Source organism: Hordeum vulgare, chromosome 2H, assembly GCF_904849725.1.
Source record: "Hordeum vulgare subsp. vulgare chromosome 2H, MorexV3_pseudomolecules_assembly, whole genome shotgun sequence".
NCBI lineage: Eukaryota > Viridiplantae > Streptophyta > Magnoliopsida > Poales > Poaceae > Hordeum > Hordeum vulgare.
This window is the reverse complement of record NC_058519.1, coordinates 13130809-13151773: the sequence shown is the minus strand read 5'-3', so window position 1 is coordinate 13151773 and position 20965 is coordinate 13130809. Positions and strand designations below refer to the sequence as shown.

The following is a 20965-nucleotide window of genomic DNA, read 5'->3' as shown; positions in this document are numbered from 1 at the left end:
CTGGTCCATTGGAGGAGGGATGATGATGGCGGCGCTTCTTTGACCCGCTTTAATGTTTATAGCCATTTCTTTGTGATCTATGGAGAAGAACGTATTTTTTGTTATTTCTGGGTTCTTCGTACTACCATGGCATGCATGGTGAATAAATCAGTTTTCTCAAAAAAAAAAAAAAATTGTAAGCTGTTGGAGTTGCTCTAAGCCTGCGCTTTATAAATCCTCCTCTTCTCGCCGCCAATACCATTGCCACTTCCTCACTGATTCATTCCCACGCCATTTAGCACACTAGAGAGGAGCCTTCTCCGTAGGGAGCAGACTTTCCATCACAGAGATGCGGGTGGGGGTGGTGGGCGGCGGCGTCAGCGGCATGGCGGCGGCGCACGAGCTGGCAAGGGCCGGCGGAGGCACGGCGAGCGTGACGGTGTACGAGGCGGAGGAGAGCCTCGGGGGCCACGCCAGGACCGCCGAGGTCGACGGCGTCCACCTCGACCTCGGCTTCATGGTCTTCAACCGGGTACGTACGCTGTACGTACGCACGCATGTACCTACGGCCATGTTGCACGCACGCATGTACCTACGACACATACAGAATGTAATTTAGTGTACCTACGGTGTTAATACACGAGAGCGTATCCTGTGAAACGGCTCAGCTGGTGCTCCAGATGCACCAGCCGCTTATGGACCATTGGATGTGAAAACAAGGGACACGATGCAGCTAAGTTCTAGGCTGATGGTACATTTACAGAACGGACCTTGGAGTGCAGCTGATTATACTAATCGTCCTTCCCAACCCCACGATACAGCAGCGCCACAAGGAAAGCCTACATAAATTATTTCAAGCAAAATCTATACCTATTAATAAAATAATTAGATATTCTTAGTCTGTCATGATTTTTTTTTAAAATCTTCCATTTTATGTAAATTGAACCCGCAGTCCTTAACTTTAGTGGAAAAAACGTTTTGCCCTTTTATAAAAAAACCCAAGGCAACTTCGCTCCTGCGCGTTCCGGCGCTCCTCCTCCACCTCCCCCCTCCTCCTTCCCTCGCCGCGTGGATCCGTCGGCTGCCCCTCCTCCTCCTCCCCCTCCCCCTCCCCTACCCCCTCCTCCTCCTCCCCCCACCGCGTGGACTCGTCGTCAGCGGGTCTCTGACGCGCTGGCAGCTTGGCTTCGACCGGCCTCTGCTTTGAGCAGGGTCAACGGCCGGGCCCAGGCGAGGATAGAGGCGTCGGTCCAAGGGAGGACGGGAGCGTCGGCGCAACGCGACGGTCATTTGTTGTAGCCCACGTGAGCAAGGTGAGGGACGGCGGCGCCGCTCGTAGGAGAGCACGGGGGCGGCGGCGGCTGTGCTACGTGCTGCGACGCTGCGTGGCGACCATGCCTCCGTGTAAAAGACTACAGCCAAATCGGGTACACTTGTGTTGCTAAACAAGATTGTTTTCTGATTCTCAAAAAAAGGATGTTGTCTTAGTAATAGGCCCACATCGCTCCTCTGCACCCAACAACATCAATTGTTATACGTCCCTGACCTCTATGCATCAAAAGTCAACAAGCAAAGGACATGAACAGAACAAATCCCGAGTGGAAATAGGAAGCAAAGGAATAAACTGATAAAAATTGGATTAGCACAACGGGCAGCGTCGTTGATTTACAAGTGACTCAAGACCGCAAACCGGAAGAACAGCCTACTATGACACAGGAACGGCCTTGAAGAAAGAAAGCAGAGGTGCACGATGCACGCAGAACCATGGGTGGTGAATATCAAACACGCCATGGCCGGACGGACTTGTACTTGCAGAACCATGGATGATGGATGTGAAAACAAGCAATTTTCTCATAAAATAGGATTATATTAGCAACATGTACTCTCAACCAGATCAAAAGAACGACTCAGGAGGGACACACTCCTTTACACATCAAATCGCTTGATTCTCGTCATGCATGCATTTGTTTGCTTCTACATGCATTGCTTTTGGTTCTATTTTTTTTAAAGTTTGATTTGCATTTGTTTGTGTTTTTATGTACTCGTACTAACTACAAAGGTTAGGACACAAACGACAAAAACATATATGACTAGAAGCTTCATAAAATGAATACATAAATTATCTCATGGCATCGTTGATCTCGATTTATACGAGTGCATAAGTAAATGATCATCGTGAAAATATACACATTTATATGTCATGTCCATATACAGTTGCGGAGGAGTCGGTAGGGCCAGGCCTGGCAGCCGCCCTACCTTGATTTCACTGATGCAGGCTGCATGTAAGGCGACGCCTCGACGCATCGGCGTTGTCGGTGGCGAGTGACCAAAGCCCGCCCTGTCTCAACTTTTGTCCGTCCTCCGCCGTTGTCCATATAGTCTTTAGTTGTTCTTAATAAGTTATCGTTCTGAATTAGAAAGAAGATGCCATGCTTGATGTCGCTGAAGATGGTCACATTGAAGGTGGTGTAGAGGACCATGGTAACCATTATGTTGAGTTAATGCATCTATATGACAAAGGCTTTACGATTAACGCACCCACATAATATTTCTGGACGCTAGGTGAAGTATACGACATTTTTATTGTGTGATACCATTAACTCAACATAAGTGTTATGTGTATAGTATTTTTATTACCAATATGATCGTTAATTTACGAGCGAGATATTTGTTGTCATTATAGATTTCTGTCAGTAATGACGACTTTTGTTTAGGAGGGTGATAAAGACGTTGACGTGTTTCCGAGCACACACCAAAAGCACCATATATTCACAATTAGCATTCTAGAATTTGCACGGTCTTTGAATAACTATTTTATGGAGCTTACAAGTAACAACGATGTAAAGTACTACACATCATAGGTCCATCCGCCCATGCCGCAAATCTGCTAATACAAGTTTAATTGAAAAAATTCAGTTAAAAACGCTCTGTATCTCACCCGCAAAAAAATTAAAAATGCTCTGGATCTCACATGATTGATGTTTCCACATGTTTGTAACATCAAGGCTTGTAGGTGTTGTGCAGATTTTATTTTATTTTTGAACCCATGTAAGTGCAGATTGATGTTGGCCAGCGATTTGGAAAACTGAAATTTTCAGCAGGCCATGCGTAGTTTTTGTGTACATTTCTCTCATGTGGACACAGCGGTTTAACATTTTTATGTTTTTATTTTCAGATACACATTTGAAAATGTCTTAATGGTAACATAATTAAGAAGAATATTCATTTTGCATAAATCTTGTACCTTCAAGTTGTTACTCCTAACATAACAGATATATTATCACTTTTGAAACTGCAAAGAAAATCTTTCTAATGTCAAATTGTTTTCCCGAGACGACCCAATAGAAGCACATGCAGTGCTGAAAAAAACCGAACATCTAAGTCAGATGTGGATCATGTCCCAATTCAGTCTATTTTATCCATAAAAGCAAGGACTAGTAAGCACATGTACCATCGACCTAGATAATAGAGCATCTGCAGCAGACCCTTTAAAATCATAAACTATAAAGTTGAGGTTAGGATAAAAAATACTCCCTCCGTCCCAAAATTCTTCTCTTATTTTTGTTTATAAATGGATGTATCTAAATACTAAACGGTTTGGCTGAAACTCAGCTAGCTGAGTTTTAACTTTGGCATCATTCACCTAATCCACTGTGAGAGTAAAAGCCCCTAATTCTTTCGGTTTGACTTTTTTAAGCGCTCATTCTTTCTATTTGCCGTGCAGGCCGTGTAGCAAAGCATGAAGCAGCCTTTTTATGTGGCTTTTTTTTTCTTTTCTTATTCAACATCTATGCTTGTTTTACGCCTTTGATGCCACCAAGCCTCATCATTGCTTTCTTTTTCTTTTCCTCTTTCCTTTTCTTGGTTAGTTGTTATTCTGTTTCTTTTCCAATTAGTTGTTGTTTTCATAGTTAATTTTGTTTTATATCTTATTTTATATTCACTATTCAGTAAAAAATTGTTCCACTTTTTTCCTTCTCCTAATTATTAAGTGTATTCATTTTTAGCTTAATATTCATTTCTTACCCTAGATTAAAAATTGACTGTTTATGCTTTCATTATTTTTTTGTTTTTATCTTCCATTTTTTCTATTTTCATCTTATTTATATTTTTAATTTTTATTACCTGGTTTTATTTATTATTTTTGTGCCTTATTTTGTTTTCCTTATTCTAATGACATCGGTATTCAATGTTGGATCACAAGTACAAGTTTTTAAATGTGGTTGAAATTACAAGTTTTCATGTCGGTTGCATTTGCAAGTTTTCAAGTGGGGTCGTAAATTTTAAAATGTGGTTGCAACTGCAAGTATTCACAGTCGGGTCGCAACTACAAGTTTTCAATGTTCGGTCGCAACTGCATGTATTCAAAGTCGGTCCGTAACTACAAGCTCTCAAAGTCGGGTCGCAACTCCAAGTTTTCAATGTTCGGTCGCAACTCCATGTATCAAAGTCGGTCCGTAACTACAAGCTCTCAAAGTCGGGTCGCAACTCTAATTTTTCAATGTTCGGTCATAACTCCATGTATTCAAAGTCGGATCGTAACTACAGGCTTTAAAAGTGGGGTCGCAACTGCAAGTATTGAAAGTCGGGTCGTAACTGCAAGTTTTTAATGTCTGGTCGTAACTGCATGTATTCAAAGTCATGTCAGACATACACGTTTTTAAAATCAGGCCGCAACTGCAAGTAGTCATAGTCGAGTCGCAACTGCATGTTTTCAATGTTCGGTCGCAACTCCATGTATTCAAAGTCGGGTCGTAACTACAAGCTTTCAAAGTGGGGTCGCAACTGCAAATATTCAAAGTCGGGTCGTAACTGCAAGTTTTTAATGTCTGGTCGTAACTGCATGTATTCAAAGTCATGTCAGATATACATGTTTTCAAAATCAGGCCGCAATTTCAAGTAGTCATAGTCGGGTCGCAATATGTTTTCAATGTTCGGTCGCAACTCCATGTATTCAAAGTCGGTATGTAACTACTCCCTCCATCACAGTTTATAAGGCATGTACGTATATCTAGGTAGTTAATTTGACCAACTTAATGAAATACATATATTACAAAAAATATATCATTAGAAACTTTAGATGTTCTATTTTCTAATGACATAATTTTTATGTTAAACAATATATCTTATATAAATTAAATTGACGACCTAGGTATACGTGCATGCCTTATAAACTGTGACGGAGGGAGTACAAGCTTTCGAAGTCGGGTTGCAACTGCAAGTTTTCAATGTTTGGTCGCAACTCCATGTATTCAAAGTCGGGCCGTATCTACAAGCTTTTAAAGCCGGGTCGCAACTGCAAGTATTTAAAATCGGGTCGTAACTGCAAGTTTTCAACGTCTGGTCGTAACTGCATGTATTCAAAGTCATGTCAGGCATACATGTTTTCAAAATCAGGCCACAATTGCAAGTAGTCATAGTCGGGTCGCAACTGTAAGTTTTCAATGCCCGGACATAATTGCATGTATTCAAAGTTGGATCGCAACTGCAAGAATTCAAAGTAGGATCACAACAACTAGCTTTCAATGTCGGGTCATAACTGCATGTATTCAAAGTCAAGTTACAACAGCAAGTATTCAAAGTTATGTTGCAACAACAAGTATTCAAAGTCGTGCAGCAACCGTAAGTTTTTTTGTTGGGTCGCAATAAAAAGTTTCCAAAGTTTTAGTTGCAACTGCAATTTTTAAGTGTTATTTGGACCTTTCGTTTTACTGTCCTTTAATTTATAAAAATATACCATAGAATGTTTTAGTCATAAAATTTTAAAATATGCAAACAAGAATAACATACAAGCACTTGGCAGTACGTATACAACAATCCAATATTAGTCCAAGCTGCCATGACGACACAACCCACATCGAACAAAAAAAATTAAAAAAAGAGAGAAACAACAAAGCCTGGTTAAAACAGCAAGCCAGCCACGTACCAGACGTCAGCTGACTGAGACCAATCTCAGTCAGCTGAGGTCGAGGCGCTCCCAATACTAAAACGTGACTAGGTACATTTATATTTAGACAAATCTAAGACAAAAATTGTGGGACGGAGGGAGTATGTTTTAAAGGTCTATTTTAGCTATGACCGAACAGATACTGTAAAACAAACTGTAAGACTCACATGAAAAACTCCTTCTCGAGTCCGGCCGCCCTCCCTCCTTCCCTGAGCCGGCCACACCCTGTCGTCTGACGATTGTGCCTTGTCGCCCGTCGGTACCGCCCCGTCTCCGATGGCCACGCCCCATCATCATGTCGGCCGCGTCCAGCCTCGCTGGCCGCACCCCTCGTCCGCCGGCCGCACCCTGCTCCGTTGCCAAGGAAAAAAATACTGGTTTATTGGAGTCACCATCACCGCCTACCGCCACCATCCCAACCATGCCATCCAACCATCACCATCCCAACCACGCCATCCAACCAAAGTCCAGATGGCTGCTCATTTGTTTACTGTGGAAGCAGCTAATGAACTCCTGGTACTAAATATCACCCAAAAGGGACATATGTGTTGCTGTCATGTCTCAGCCCGTCCCCATGGACCATGGTCGGCACGGTGACGAATTTGGAATAGAGCCAAATGGGAGCCAATGAGCTTGAGCAGACGAAATACTCTTCAACTGTCCATTTCCGAAAACCAAGAAATCACTTACAATCTATTAGCTACTGAATTTACAGCTGATCATGTATCCAACTGCACCAAAATGGCAGGTGACCTACCCAAGTATGCTGGAATGGTTCGAAGAGCTCGGTTTGGAGATGGAGATATCCGACATGTCGCTGTCAGTGAGCACGCAGCTCTCCGGCGGCGGCAGGTGCGTGCGAGTGGGGCAGCGGGAACGGACTCTCTGGCCTCTTGGCGCAGAAGAGCAACGCGCTCCGCCCTGCCTTCTGGCACATGATCCGGGAGACTCTCAAGTTCAAGGAGGATGCCCTTAGCTACGTAGAAGACCATGAGAAGAACCCTCACCTGGACCAACACGAGACCCTGGGCCAATTCATCCAGACGCATGGATACTCCCAGCTCTTCCAGGAGGCTTACCTGATCCCAATCTGTGCAAGCATATGGCCATGCCCTTCGCAGGCGGTGCTCGGCTTCTCGGCTTTCGTCGTCCTCTCCTTCTGCCGCGACGATCACCTCCTTCAGATTTTCGGTCGACCTCAGTGGCACACCGTCAAAGGTTGTTTGCATACATATGTAAACAAGGTACCCAACAATCTCCTAGCACACCGTAGCTTTCACCTGCAAAAGTATAGTATTTGGTCATGTGCATACATATATGTAGGTAAGGGAAGAATTAGAGATCATGGGTTGTCAGATCAAAACCAGCTGCCAAGTCAAATCCGTTTCATGTTTCCAGGGAGGTATCTGATCCATTTAAAAATTTGTTGTTTTCACCTAAATCCCTGTTCTTTTCTTCCAAATGATGTCATTGCTCAATGTTTCTGGCTGCAGGTTACAAAGTCTTGGAGGTCGGTGGCTCGGAGGAGGTGTACGACAAGATCAGATTTGGTGCTCATGCACCTGATGTTCTGAGAATACTAGGGGATGAAGCAACACACGAGGAGTTGAGAATTCTGGGTGCTTTCCAATATGTCCATAGGTATGAAATTTGTGTCTGCTATAAAATTTAATTTACTCAATTGATAAGTGCCGTACGTGTGGCACCAAACACTTTAGCCCTCAAGACAATGTTTTAAATAGCGGGCTATGGCAAACTAGCGACAGGCCTTAAAATCAGCTATAGCAGGCTATAACGGCATATTTGCATACGATACCATTTTGCGGCACCCTGTTGAAATGGCTATAGCGGGGCTTCAGCCGGTTATTTAAAACTACGGAAAGGTGCCATAGCACCCGGGTCTCCCGACACCCGTTTATCTGGTGCGTCCAGTTTTTTTGAAGATTCGAGCTGAGGACTAGACAACAGCAGGTCATTTGCGTCTACATGTTAATTAAAAAGTTATTTTACATAGCAGAACATGGTCGGTCGTAGGCTGCACGAGACAGAGTAGGTGTGACAGCACCGTGCTGCAGTCTATTTTTTCTGACACAATACTAGTCACAAGTGAGGCCAGGTCACTTGATTAGTCACATTTGAGTAGCAGAGAGAGGAGAAAAGAGAGATAGAGAGAGGTGGTGCTTTTTCTGAACGTGAGACTTTATGCTCATCACTGTACCACTGTGCAGTCATATTGGACTTTGTTGTGTACTATTGGAGTCATGAGCCCAATACGTAGATGGCTAGAAGGCCTAGATGTAGCCATGTCAGATCAACAATGCATATGCAGCTTACCGTTTGCGTCCCGCAAATCACAGGAGAGCTGCAGGTGGTGGTCCAAATCTCGAAAGTACTCAAACTGACATGAACAGTTCGATAGTGGGGCGTCGGGACACCCGGGAGCTAAAAATCCAGTCTCTTAAAACTATGAGATTTTTACAACTAAAGTTGCCATCCAAAAAATAAACTGAAACTTGCCATCCGTAAAGTTTCCATGCTTGGCAACTCAAGTTGCCATCCTCACATCACTAAACTTGTCATAAATTGGCCTGACTGGTCTGTCTGCTCATCTCTGAACTATTAACATTCCAGTGACATATACCTCCATCGCGACGATACTTTGATGCCACAGAACCCGTCGGCATGGAGCTCCTGGAACTTCTTGGGGACAACAAGCAGTGGTGTCTGTGTTACCTACTGGCTAAATCTCCTCCAGGTAAATCTCACAGTGTCGGCTATGCATGGAGTTACTTTGATTAATATTGTTATCCACACTGAACTCATTCTCATATTTATCACATCTTCTCTTGGAAAATTCAGGACGTCAAATCTACCGGTAGGCCCTTTCTGGTGAAGCTGAATCCATCTCATGTCCCGGATCATGTCATGCTCAAATGGAACACCGGCCATCCTGTTCCGTCCGTCAGTGCTGCAAAGGCTTCCCTGGAGCTTCAGCAGATTCAAGGAAACAGGGGAATATGGTTATGTGGGGAATATCAAGGTAACTCCAGTTAGTACATGTATTAGTACATGTTTATGTTTATGTTTATGTTTATGTTTATTAGTACATGTATTTCAGTTAGGTGGCTTACGTCCTGGATTACACAGGTTATGGCGTCCATGAAGACGGCCTTAAGGTACTCACTCTGTGGCTTCGCAGTTTTTTTATTCATCTTCAGTGAAACATATGTTTTGCATACGATATTTATGTGTTTGATTTATCTCAGGCTGGGAAGTCCGCAGCTCAAGGTTTGCTTGGACAGAAGAGTAGCCTTCTTGTGAACCCAAAACAGATGGTCCCGTCGTGGACGGAAGCCGGGGCTCGCCTTGTGGTAACAAGGTTTCTCAAACAATATGTAACCATCGGTAAAATGACGTGAGTCCTTCCTTGAAACTGCAGATTTAGTCCCAGGCTTTGTATGGTTTAAATCCTAACTTGGTTATTTTTGCTTGGCCCCAGCATTCTTGAAGAAGGTGGCACTATATTCAGTTTTGGTGAAGTCGACAAAAAATGTCTTGTCAAAACTGTCTTGCGGGTTCATGACCCTCTCTTCTACTGGAAGGTTTGGATACTGTCTCTTCACATTTTCTCTTCAGTTTTTGGTTGTTAATTTCCAGAGATTATCTCCTATCTGAAAACAAAACGCTGTTTCAGGTCGCAACCGAAGCGGATCTTGGTATGGCAGATGCATATCTTAATGGTTATTTTTCTTTTGTTGATAAAAGAGAAGGCCTCCTGAATCTTTTCCTGGTAAACTAAAAATCATCGGGCCAATAGCTCCTGTGCGACGTCTTTCCTGCGAATTGAATGGAATGGGACGTTGTTCGATGAAATAGCTCTCATGCGACGGTTTGCAGGGAGAAAATAGCTCACGGCCACACATGCGATAAAACCTTAGTCAACTAGTCCAATTTGCGTTAAGTCATGTCTTACCTAATTTGGGCCCAAATTAATTAACACCGCATCTCGTGAAACTGCCCGACTAGAGCTGTCCGAAACTGCCCGACATCTTCAGTTCCGGAGGCGGCTACGGCGGAGGAGCCCTCTTTCTCGGCGTAGCCCCCTTTCGGCGGCGGCGGCGGCCATGGTGGTGAGTGAATTCGATACTCTAGTCCCAATCCCCTCCGCCTTGTAGATCCGAGCTCTCTGTTTTGCTTGGTCAAATCGATAGAAGGTGAGAGGGGGCGGCGCGGTGAGAGGAGCCCGTGGTCAGGTCGAGAAGGAGCCGCCAGATTCAGGTTCGAACAGGTAATGCGCCTCCCTTCCCGCCCATTTTGTGAGTGCGATTGAAGGCAATCTTTGCTCTGTCTGACGCTGCCCGCCCGCCTATAACAGAGGGAATGCTGCTGAAACATTTGAATTTGCAATCAATTTCTTTCCATCGACGGCAAAATTAGTTGATGGTAGCATTGAGAACATCCAGAGAGACACAATTGTGAAATGGGAGGTTGATTGTGCAGAAATTGATCCCATTGAGATACAGTCGATGGAAGAGAAGGCAGTGAGGAAATTGGTGGAGAAAATTGGGGAAACTGTGCTTTGGGGTCCAGAGCAAGATGTTTCACTATTGCGGTATGATGATTTCAAAGGAGAGTATGTCAGAATTGAAGATGGTGAAGATATTGTTGTTGAAATCGATAGGCAAGAGGGCTAGGCAAGCCTCAGGGCTGAATTTTTTGCTGAGCTCGTTTATCTGAATATTGACTCGAACATAGGTTATGTGCCGTCACACTTGGCTATGCAGAAGGCAGATGATGATTGGGCTTCGCAGAGGCATATCGTTCCCATTATTACGGATCTAACAGTAATAGCCGATGGAGCTAATGCACATGCAGAAGAGGGAAATGTTAATGTTGTTGATTGGAATGCAGTTGAGTTGGAGGAGCCTACTGATTTGGTCATTGCACCAATTGCTGATACTGAGATGGCCAAACTATTTGGCATTCCAGTCGATGACAGAGATGAGGAGGAGAGGGATGAAGCTAATACAAGTGATAATGATGACAGAGAATTGAGTGATGTAGATGAACAGTTGATGAAAGATGCTGCAGATGATGTAGATGATGCACATGATGAAGAGCTAGTGCATGTGTATGACAAGGAAAACCCTGTCATTCGAGTGGGGAAGTTGTGGCCAAACATGGATGAGTTCAGGTTGTCTTTCAAGACTTATGTAGTCCGACATCAGTTTGATGCCAAGACAGTTTGGACTGATAGAAAGAAGTTTTATGCTAAGTGCAGAGGTTTTGATGGTAGTGGTAGGAGGGCTTGCAAGTGGTACATATCTGCTAGACTGCAGCCTGATGGAAGTACTGTCAGGGTTAACCAAATCCCTAATAAACATACTTGTCTCACAAGTTCACAGAAAAAATCAAGCATGACATCACATATTTGGGTTGCAGAAAAGATAACTCCAATTTTAGCCAAAACACCCAACACTACTGCAAAAAGACTCCAAGTAGACTTGGAAAAGTTGTACCCCATTAAACTGCATTATACCACAGTGTGGAAGGCTAAACAAAGGGCAATGAAGAATTTGTATGGTGATTGGGCAAACACATTTAGGCCGCTTTTCAATTTCAAAGCAGAGGTGGAGAAAAGGTCACCTGACAGTGTTGTCGAGATAGATACTGAGGTATCAGAGGATGGCAAGGTTTATTTCTCCAAATTTTTTATGGCTTTAAAGCCTTGCATCGATGGCTTCAAAGCAGGATGTCGTCCATATTTGAGCATAGACTCATCATTTTTGACAGGCAAGTGGAATGGTCAGTTGGCAGCATGTAATGCTCTAGATGGATATAACTGGATGTTTCCAGTTGTTATTGGCTTGTTTCAGTCAGAGACAGAGGCTTCATGGACATGGTTCATGATGAAGTTGAAAAGATGCTTAGGGCCAGTGTCACCTTTGGCAATACACACAGATGCATGCAAAGGTCTAGAAAATGCAGTTAAAAATGTGTTCCCACATGCTGAGCAAAGGGAGTGCTTCGGGCATTTGTGGATGAATTTGATCAAAAAATTCAGAGGAGATGAATTTGGGAGAATGTGGCCAGCAGCAAGATCTTACACTAAACAGACACATTCATATCATCTTAGTAAGGTAATGGCAACATGTGAGGAGTTTGGTACATGGTTGAACACCTACCATTCTTTATTATGGTACAGGTCAGGATTCAACACTTCCATCAAGTGTGGCCATATCAACAACAATTTGGCAGAAAGTTTCAACAACAAGGTGAAGCAGCTAAAAGATTTGCCTGTGCATGACATGGTTGATCAAATCAGGATCATGCTCATGCGGCTGTGGGAATTGAGAAAAAAGATTGTTGATTGTCTGCAAGGTGATAAACTTCCAGCAGTGGTGCAACAGGTAGTCAACAGAGGCAGAGGTCTTACACATTTGTCTGTTGAAAAATCATCACTGTGGGGTGCTGAAGTTAGAGATAACAAGACTGGAAGGAGGCATGTTGTTAACACTGAATTGCATGATTGCAGTTGCCTCGAATGGCAGGCCACTGGTAAACCATGTGATCATGACATTCTATTCTTAGCCGGCCAACCAAAGATAAATATGCATCCATATCTGCATGAGTATTATTCGGTTGCAAAATTCAGAGCTGCATATGCAACTCCAATTCCACCTCTTACAGATCAGGAACAGTGGCCAGAAGTGCCGCTTGAATATTCCATGTGTCCTCCTCTAACAAAAAGAAAGGCAGGCAGACCTAAACAGAGTAGATTCAAAGCATGGTTTGAAAAAGGTGGGAGTAGTAAGAAGGGCAAGAAGGACAAGAAAGATGCAAAGCCAAAAAGGGCTCAAAAGGGTAACAAAAACAGATGCAAAAGGTGCCAAATACTTGGGCACAGAGAGGGATCCAGACTATGCATTTTCTCTCCTCCTAATCCGAGAAAGTATGTGCTTGTTTATCTGTGTTTGTTCATATTCTGATTTTGTTTAAATTATAAATATGTGGCATGCTTTGTTGTTTTCAGGAGGAAGCTTCCAAGTCAACCTATTGTTGTCGAACACTGTTGGCCAACAAAAAGAGCAAGAGTGAGTGGCAGCAGAAGGCAAACAAGTCAGTGGATGGAACAGTTTGGTGCTGCAAGTGTCGAAACTGAAGCTATGCACACTGTCGAAACTGAAGTTGTGCACATTGTCGAAACTGAAACTGAAGCTCTGCACACTGTCGAAACTGAAGTTGTGCACACTGTCGAAACTGAAACTGAAGCTGTGCACAGTGTCGAAACTGAAGTTGTGCACACTGTCGAAACTGAAACTGAAGCTGTGCACACTATCGAAATTGTCGAAACCGAAGCTGATATCGAGTTTCATGAGGCGATAGCATCGAGTCCAGTGAAGAAAACCAAGATGATCAGTGAACTTGTGTGTGCAGTACAACCAAAAACAAGAAATGCCAAGGCGAAGAAGGGTACACGGCGTGGTCGGAAGAGATAGAACTGTTGATCATTTGAAATTTATGGCATGTAATAAAATTTGTTGGGCACTATGTACCTACATGTTTCCATCAAACTTGTTTGATTATTATTGTTTTCAAACTGAATTTCAAATTTGATGAAAAATAAAAATTTCTATTTAAATTCAAATTTGGAGTAAGTTGAACTTTTGACTCGGGTATGATGTTTCAATGCTACCACAACAACTCAAATATGATTGTTAAGTCATCATTTTGAGCTTTTTTGTTAAGTTAGAGCCATGGTCATGAAAAATGTGTGACAAACGACCTCATAAGGTAGGGTAAACGTCATCTTCTTAAATGCATTTTCCTGCAAATGTATATAAACCATGTTCATATATATTTTTGGTTGCTATGCAACATAATAGGACTATGGGCACAAGTTTTGAATTTTTTTGAATTATTTGTGCTCATTTGAAAAACAGTCAACTTTTTCACAAAAACGTTGACCGACTCAAAATCAAAGTTTATATTTTTGTTTGCTAAGTATGTGATGTAAAATGACAATGTGTGCTGGTTTCATATTTTTTGATTTTTTTGAATTAATTATGTTCAACCTTAGCTCATTTCGTCGATATCGTGAACGTGTGAATTTTGGTTTTAAACTTTGCATATAACAAGTTTCCATTTTTTATAGCAACTCAGTTGAATAAGTACACAATGTGAGCTGGTTTTATATTTTTTTATTTTTTTTTGAATTACTTATGCTCTACCCTAGATCATTCCATCAATAACATGAATTGTGTGAATCTTTTTCATTTAAACATGGATATAACATGAATCAATTTTTTTATAGCAACGTAGTTGCATCAGTAGACAGTGGGAGAAAGTTTCATATTTTTTTTTATTTTTTTTTGAATTTTTTGTGTTCAACCCTAGCCCACTTCAACCCTAAACCCCGAAAACCCCATCCTAAACCCCTCCATAGTACATTGTACATTGTAACAAAATCCCATCTTCTTGAAGGCATTTTCCTGCAATTATATATATACCATGTTTATATTTTTTTTATTGCTATGCAACATAATAGGACTATGGGCACAAGTTTTGATTTTTTTTTATTTTTTTTGAATTATTTGTGCTCATTTGAAAAACAGTCAACTTTTTTACAAAAACGTTGACCGACTCAAAATCAAAGTTTATATTTTTGTTTGCTAAGTATGTGATGTAAAATGACAATGTGTGCTGGTTTTATATTTTTTTAATTTTGTTTGAATTAATTATCTTCAACCCTAGCTCATTTCGTCGATATCGTGAACGTGTGAATTTTGGTTTTAAACTTTGCATATAACAAGTTTCCATTTTTTATAGCAACTCAGTTGAATAAGTACACAATGTGCGCTGGTTTTGTATTTTTTTAATTTTTTTGAATTACTTATGCTCTACCCTAGATCATTCCATCAATAACATGAATTGTGTGAATCTTTGTCATTTAAACATGGATATAACATGAATCAATTTTTTATAGCAACGTAGTTGCATCAGTAGACAGTGAGAGAAAGTTTCATATTTTTTTGATTTTTTTTGAATTTTTTGTGCTCAACCCTAGCTCACTGCAACCCTAAACCCCATAACCCCGGAAACCCCATCCGAAACCTTGCCATGTTTATAGTCGTCGATCATTGCTGAGTCAGCGGTTGGATCTGACCCTGCCATGTTTGTGATCCGCCCGTGATCCGCGTGTGCTGATTGGCTGGCGAGCGGGGGTTTGGATCGAGGGCCCCAGTGAGGGCCTATCCGTTGGATCTAGTCAGTTCGGTGAAGATCTGACGCTTGGAAATGAATCCGTGCATGGATGTGGCGTACGCGCCTCTGACTTCGTGTGCTTTTTTGTTGCATGACACGCGTCGGTTTTTCTGCATGCATGCACGCGTCGCATCAGAGCCATTAGCAGCGCAGTCTGAATGGGCTCTGAATATGAGGGGGGCGTGCTCGACGCGGTGCACCGATGAAAGTTTGAACGACGGGCGTGCTCGACGCAGTCCTCGACGCACTGTGTGAATCGGCGACGCACCCTTTCATCCAATAGGCAAACGCAAATGGGCGACATCCATTAATTGCTGCAACTGAATCGACGAACCGCAACCGATGCAGCCCGCCCAAAACCTGCTATTTAACCCTCCTCCGCCCCGTGCACATCTTCATCTTCCTCCTTGCCCTCCTCACATCCAAGCAACCGCAAGCCGCGGCATGGAGTTCCACGGCCCGACGTTCCGAGCGCCCGGCACCAGGCCGGAAAGGATGTACCCCGCTGGGGTCATCGTGGAGAACGAGCTCCGGGTCTGGGCCATGTCGCGCTGGCGGGGTGGACGGGAGTTCGCGGGGCTCTTCCTTCGCGCCCTCTATCGCCACCTCCGTGTGGGAACTCCGCAGATGTTCACCATCGACGAGTCTCGCATGGGAGGAACGGGCATGATCGTGCGCTTCCGCAACCCCTACAACGCGTATCACCTCCTCGGCCGTGTGTGGTTTGGCGGGTGCGAGTTCATCTGCTTCACCACCTAGAACATCTTCACCGACCTCGACAGCATCTGGCCCAACGAGCACGCCATGCACACCCTCCCCTACAACCTCCCGCCGGCCGACGACGAGGAGTGAAGACGCGCGCCCGTCGCCCCTCCATGCCGGGTTTATCTTAGTTTAATCTTTCTATCGTATATGTAATGTTAAACACTATGTTATCTGTAAGTTTATTGTAATCGCCCGTACTATTGTGCCCTATGTACTGTTGTGCCAGTTTATGTGATGTCCGTGTTTATATCGGGCCCGTTTATATCTTATCTATGTCGTGCACATCTATGTGTTTATTTGGGCCTATACTGTATGTTTATATATTTATCAGTGACCGTGACGCAGTGCACCAGGTATTGGGCTCATCCTTTCTTCTCATCATTCATGGTTCTGTGTTTATTTTGTCACCATTCACCAGGAACTAATCTATCGTTTGGTTGACCCAGGAGCAGCAGGGCCCGGAGCAGCAAGGCAGCAATGGAGGGGGGGGGGGACAATGGAGCGCAGCCGCAGTGACAAGGGGCTCCGGTTTGGCAGCCAGAACCTGTTCCAGCCGGGCCCGTTCCAACCAGAACAGGCGATTCTGCAGAAAAGAACGGGCACAACGAGTAAGGGCCAGAAAAAAAGCAGCCAGAACCTGTTCCAGCCACTGTTCCACGCATCACAGACGTTCCTCAAGTGTAGTTCCCCGTGTAGTACTTGCTCTATAGATTTTACAGTTGTATCTTGCAGGCCGCTTAGGCCATGTTTGTAAATGGGCCCGTTTGTAAATAATACAAATCAGATTCGATGTTAAGATAAATGAACTTGGATTGTTGTATATAATCCGTCGTTTTTATTTCCTATTGAAAATCATACATGACCAGTTAAATAATTTTGGGCCTGGTTATTCCTATTGAAATCAGTAGTACCTTTTGTAAATTACACCTTTGGGCCTGGTTATAATCCGTCGTTTTTATTTTGGGCCCAACATCTATTCGCCAGCCCACGAATAATTATTTTGTACTCAAACTGAACTTTCTTTGCCAACAGCGTGTTAACTGAATTCGAACTCGCACTCGGCAGCCCAATTTTGTTTTTTTGGATGTGTACTCTGTTAACTGAAGAACAAAAAACAGAGGAAACACAACATGAAAACTGAATAATTTGTGTTCCAAACTACTAATTCATTTAAGATACATGAACTTGTCATGGCGCATAGATCACATCGTCTACACTGGACAGACCTAAATGCCCCCTCTAATGACGATGAATAGCAAGTAAAACATAAACAGAGCAATGACACAGCAATAAAAAAACACTGTCATGATATTTGCTTGCTTCTGCAAATCGATCATCTCCCTTTGATTTTTCTTTATCTTCTTCAGTTCATCGGTCAGTTCAGACTCCAAGTACCTCGCCATCGGCACAACTCTGCCCGCCCCTCTGTCCGAGCTCCCCCAATTCTCCACTGCGGCACCCCGCCCAAATTGAGCTCTCAGGTTGCGGCCACGCTAGAATCAATATAGCCCTCAGATTTAATCCTGTGAACATATTCATCAATCCACTCGAAATGTGTGCATTTCTTCAGGATCTGCAAACCACAAAATGAACCCTAAATCTCAAATTCGAGGAGAAAAAACAAAATATGGAGAAATCAAAGCAAACAACAGCGAAAGAACGGGCTTAGAACCGAGATCTAACCTTGCCATCCCTTCCTGCCATTGGTTTGCTCAAGCATTTCACAAACTCCCGCCCAAGATTGCCATTCTCACCAGTCTTAGTCACCAACCGTTTGAGAGGCTCTGGGCGTGGGCAGTTAGGGCACCTTGTGAGCATCACTGGACCATACTGACGCCAGTTTGATTGCGTGGCCGAGGAGGTGGACATCTGCACTAGGTCGCCGGAGACCCGAGGAAGAAGAAGAATGGGGAAAGGGGAAAGCAATGGGCGGCGGCGGACGGACGGGCAACGAGCGGAATCGCTTCTAGCCGCGACGAGGTAGGTCCCGCGCTTACTGGACAAGTGATGGGTCCCGCGCTTACGTGGATACGTTGTGGGTCCAACCCATAACAACTAATGAGGATATCAGTTCAGCTTAAGGGCCATGTCGCACAGGAGCTATTGACTCGCTCAAAAGTGTCGCTGCCGAGCCATTCTGTCGAACAACGTCACATTCCATCCAATTCGCAGGAAAGATGTCGCACAGGAGCTATTGGCCCAAAAATCATCATACTAGAATAATCTGGTGTAGCGTGTATATGCATCTTAATTAAACCATTTTTGCCTACAGATTCTCATTGCTAACAGGGATGCTCAGAAGAGCAGTAATAGCGCTGCCAGTAAAAGGTACTCCCTCCGTCCCAAAATAACTGTCTTAAGCTTAGTACAACTTTGTACTAGAGCTAGTACAAAGTTGAGACAGTTATTTTGGGACAGAGGGAGTACTAGATATCAATAGGAAGTTAACTTTGAAGTGATTGAAGTGGTCAGTGGTCCAGTATGTAATTGTATTGTTAATTGGCAGGGGTTGGTGGACACCCATGCTTTTGACAGCTGGGATTGCATCGGCAAAATATTTCCTGCGCCACATCTCAAGGAAGAATATTGTCACGCAAACTCGCCGAAACATCTCTCAGCACTATGACCTGGTCATTCCCAGTGCATCTTCCTCCTGCTGCCCTCATCTCTGTCTGGACCTTATCACTGACAAATTCTGAAATGTGCATGCAGAGTAATGATCTCTTCTCACTTTTCCTGGATCCATCGATGACTTACTCTTGTGCAGTATTCAAGGTTTGTTCGTCTGTGATCGCTAGTAGGGTTAACTGCCTAACTGTGGATCCAGCGTGCGAATTAAGTGGTGTTAAATCTTTGTAGGTTGAAGATGAAAGCCTAGAAGTAGCCCAGCAACGTAAAGTTAATCTACTAATCAAGAAGGTAACAGTACCGATATAATTATTAATACTTGATGAATACATGGACACATGATCTGATGAATATGTAATAATGTAAGGCTAAAGTGGAGCGGAATCACCATGTTCTCGAAATCGGTAGCGGTTGGGGTAGCTTGGCGATGCAAGTGATGAAGCAAACTGGATGCAAATATACACTATCTGAGGAGCAACTTAAATACGCTGAAATTAAAGTGAAGGAAGCTGGTTTGGAGGTAAATTATGATTTTATACTACCTCCAGAGTTCAGAGTTCAGACACAAGTTTCACCTTTTTTTAGACTCTGACCGCACTTAAGATTAAGACGTCCTTTGTAGAACTTAATACAATTCAGCAAGTGCTCCTCTCTATTATCTATTTATAACAACATCGCTACGCTTTGTTTTCTTAGGATCGTATAACTTTCCTGCTGTGTGACTACCGTCAAATACCAAGTCGGAGTAAGTACGACAGGATCATATCATGGTACGTAATAATACTGCTCTTCTGAATATGAATATATTTAATCGAAGAAAATATTTACCACTTGTTGACACACGCAGCGAAATGATTGAAGGGGTCGGTCATGAATTCATGGACGATTTCTTTGGCTGTTGCGAGTCTCTATTGGCTCCAGATGGTCTATTTGTTCTCCAGGTTTCTACCAAATTAATCAACACGAACATGCATAGATTCGCTTCATCCTTTGCAGGGAATCATTGACTGTTAACTAAGTGAAACCAAATATCTGTTTTTCTTTGTATTTATGTATGCAGTTCATATCAATTCCAGAAGAACGGTATGAGGAATACAGGAGAAGTTCAGACTTCATAAAGGAATACATCTTTCCAGGGGGTTGCCTTCCTTCCTTGGCCCGGATCACCTCTGCCATGTCCGCTGCGTCCAGGCTCTGGTACAGTGTTTGCATATATGCACCTTTTACTGCGATGAACTTATCGACAAACTGAATTTTCTGAGCTAGCATGTTTGTTGTTACTGAACTTTGGATACGATAGTGATGCACGCTGTTGTCTGAATGCAGCATCGAGCAGGTTGAGAACATCGGATACCATTACTACCCGACGCTGATACGCTGGAGGGATAACTTTATGGCCAACAAAGAGTAAGCATCAATGCATCTCATCCATTTTGAAATGCGAATAAATTCATAAAGCTTATAACACAATGTGTACATTACGTGTCTTGTTTGCAGTGCGATTTTGGCTCTGGGATTTGACGACAAATTCATTCGTGTATGGGAGTATTATTTCATATACTGCGCGGCCGGTTTCAAGTCACGGACGCTTGGAACTTACCAGGTAACTGTGTTCTTTACTAAGAGTAGCATGTGTTTGCATGAATTTGACAAAATTTGGTCAACCTTTTCACAAAATTTACCAATTAGCTTTCGAAATTAGTAAATAGCCAGTTAGTACTTGCTAATGTATGTGCTCATATACTGTTTTATACTTGCAGATTGTATTTTCGCGACCTGGCAATGACAAGTTAGCCAACACCGATAACCCCTTCGCAAGTCTTCCTGCAGCCTAGCCTTAGGTCACTGGACAAGTGAACGACCATCCATATTCATACCTACATATAATAGCATGCGTCTATTTATTACAAAGTAAGGTTGAGAAATTGTAATTCCATAGGAGTGTGTGAAAATATTGACCATTGTATGAACTATTAGTGCTACCACAGGGTGATTCGTTGATTGATTCATGTAACACATTTGTGGGTCGATCGGTTGGCTCAAGGTTGAGGTTTTCTTACTCAGCATTTTTCTCCTCATCGGCCATAACTCATAACCCGCCTTCTGTGTAGCTCAATTGTGTCCGAGTAAAATCAGGTCAGAAATTTTATGATCCTCGCTTAGAGCATCTCTAGCAGACCCCGTATAAAGCCGACCTGCAAAACTCGTTTACAGTTCGTGAAAAAATGGTTTTGCGGGCCGGTGCGTGCGCAGACAGAGTCATACACCACAAAACGAACCCGTAAAAAAGGATATTCGCAAAAGATGCTCTTTTACGGGTTGGCTATGTGGGGTCTGCTCGGGCAGCGCTGCATTGACCCGCAAACCGAAAACACCGTAAAT

At 43.2% G+C, this 20965-nt stretch overlaps 1 pseudogene across 1 annotated transcript; it reads left to right on the top strand.

The window, feature by feature from the left end:
* The first annotated feature begins 328 nt into the window (after positions 1-328).
* Positions 329-20646, top strand: LOC123424455 (annotated as a pseudogene). The gene is made up of 21 exons (XR_006621687.1): positions 329-511; positions 6675-7170; positions 7250-7328; positions 7420-7567; positions 8558-8681; positions 8786-8966; positions 9074-9102; positions 9193-9341; positions 9426-9528; positions 9621-9716; positions 18228-18283; positions 18462-18585; positions 18668-18730; positions 18815-18874; positions 18951-19103; positions 19280-19353; positions 19431-19524; positions 19644-19780; positions 19910-19990; positions 20081-20186; positions 20344-20646. The product of XR_006621687.1 is annotated as an uncharacterized LOC123424455 (transcript).
* The last annotated feature ends 319 nt before the right edge of the window (positions 20647-20965 follow it).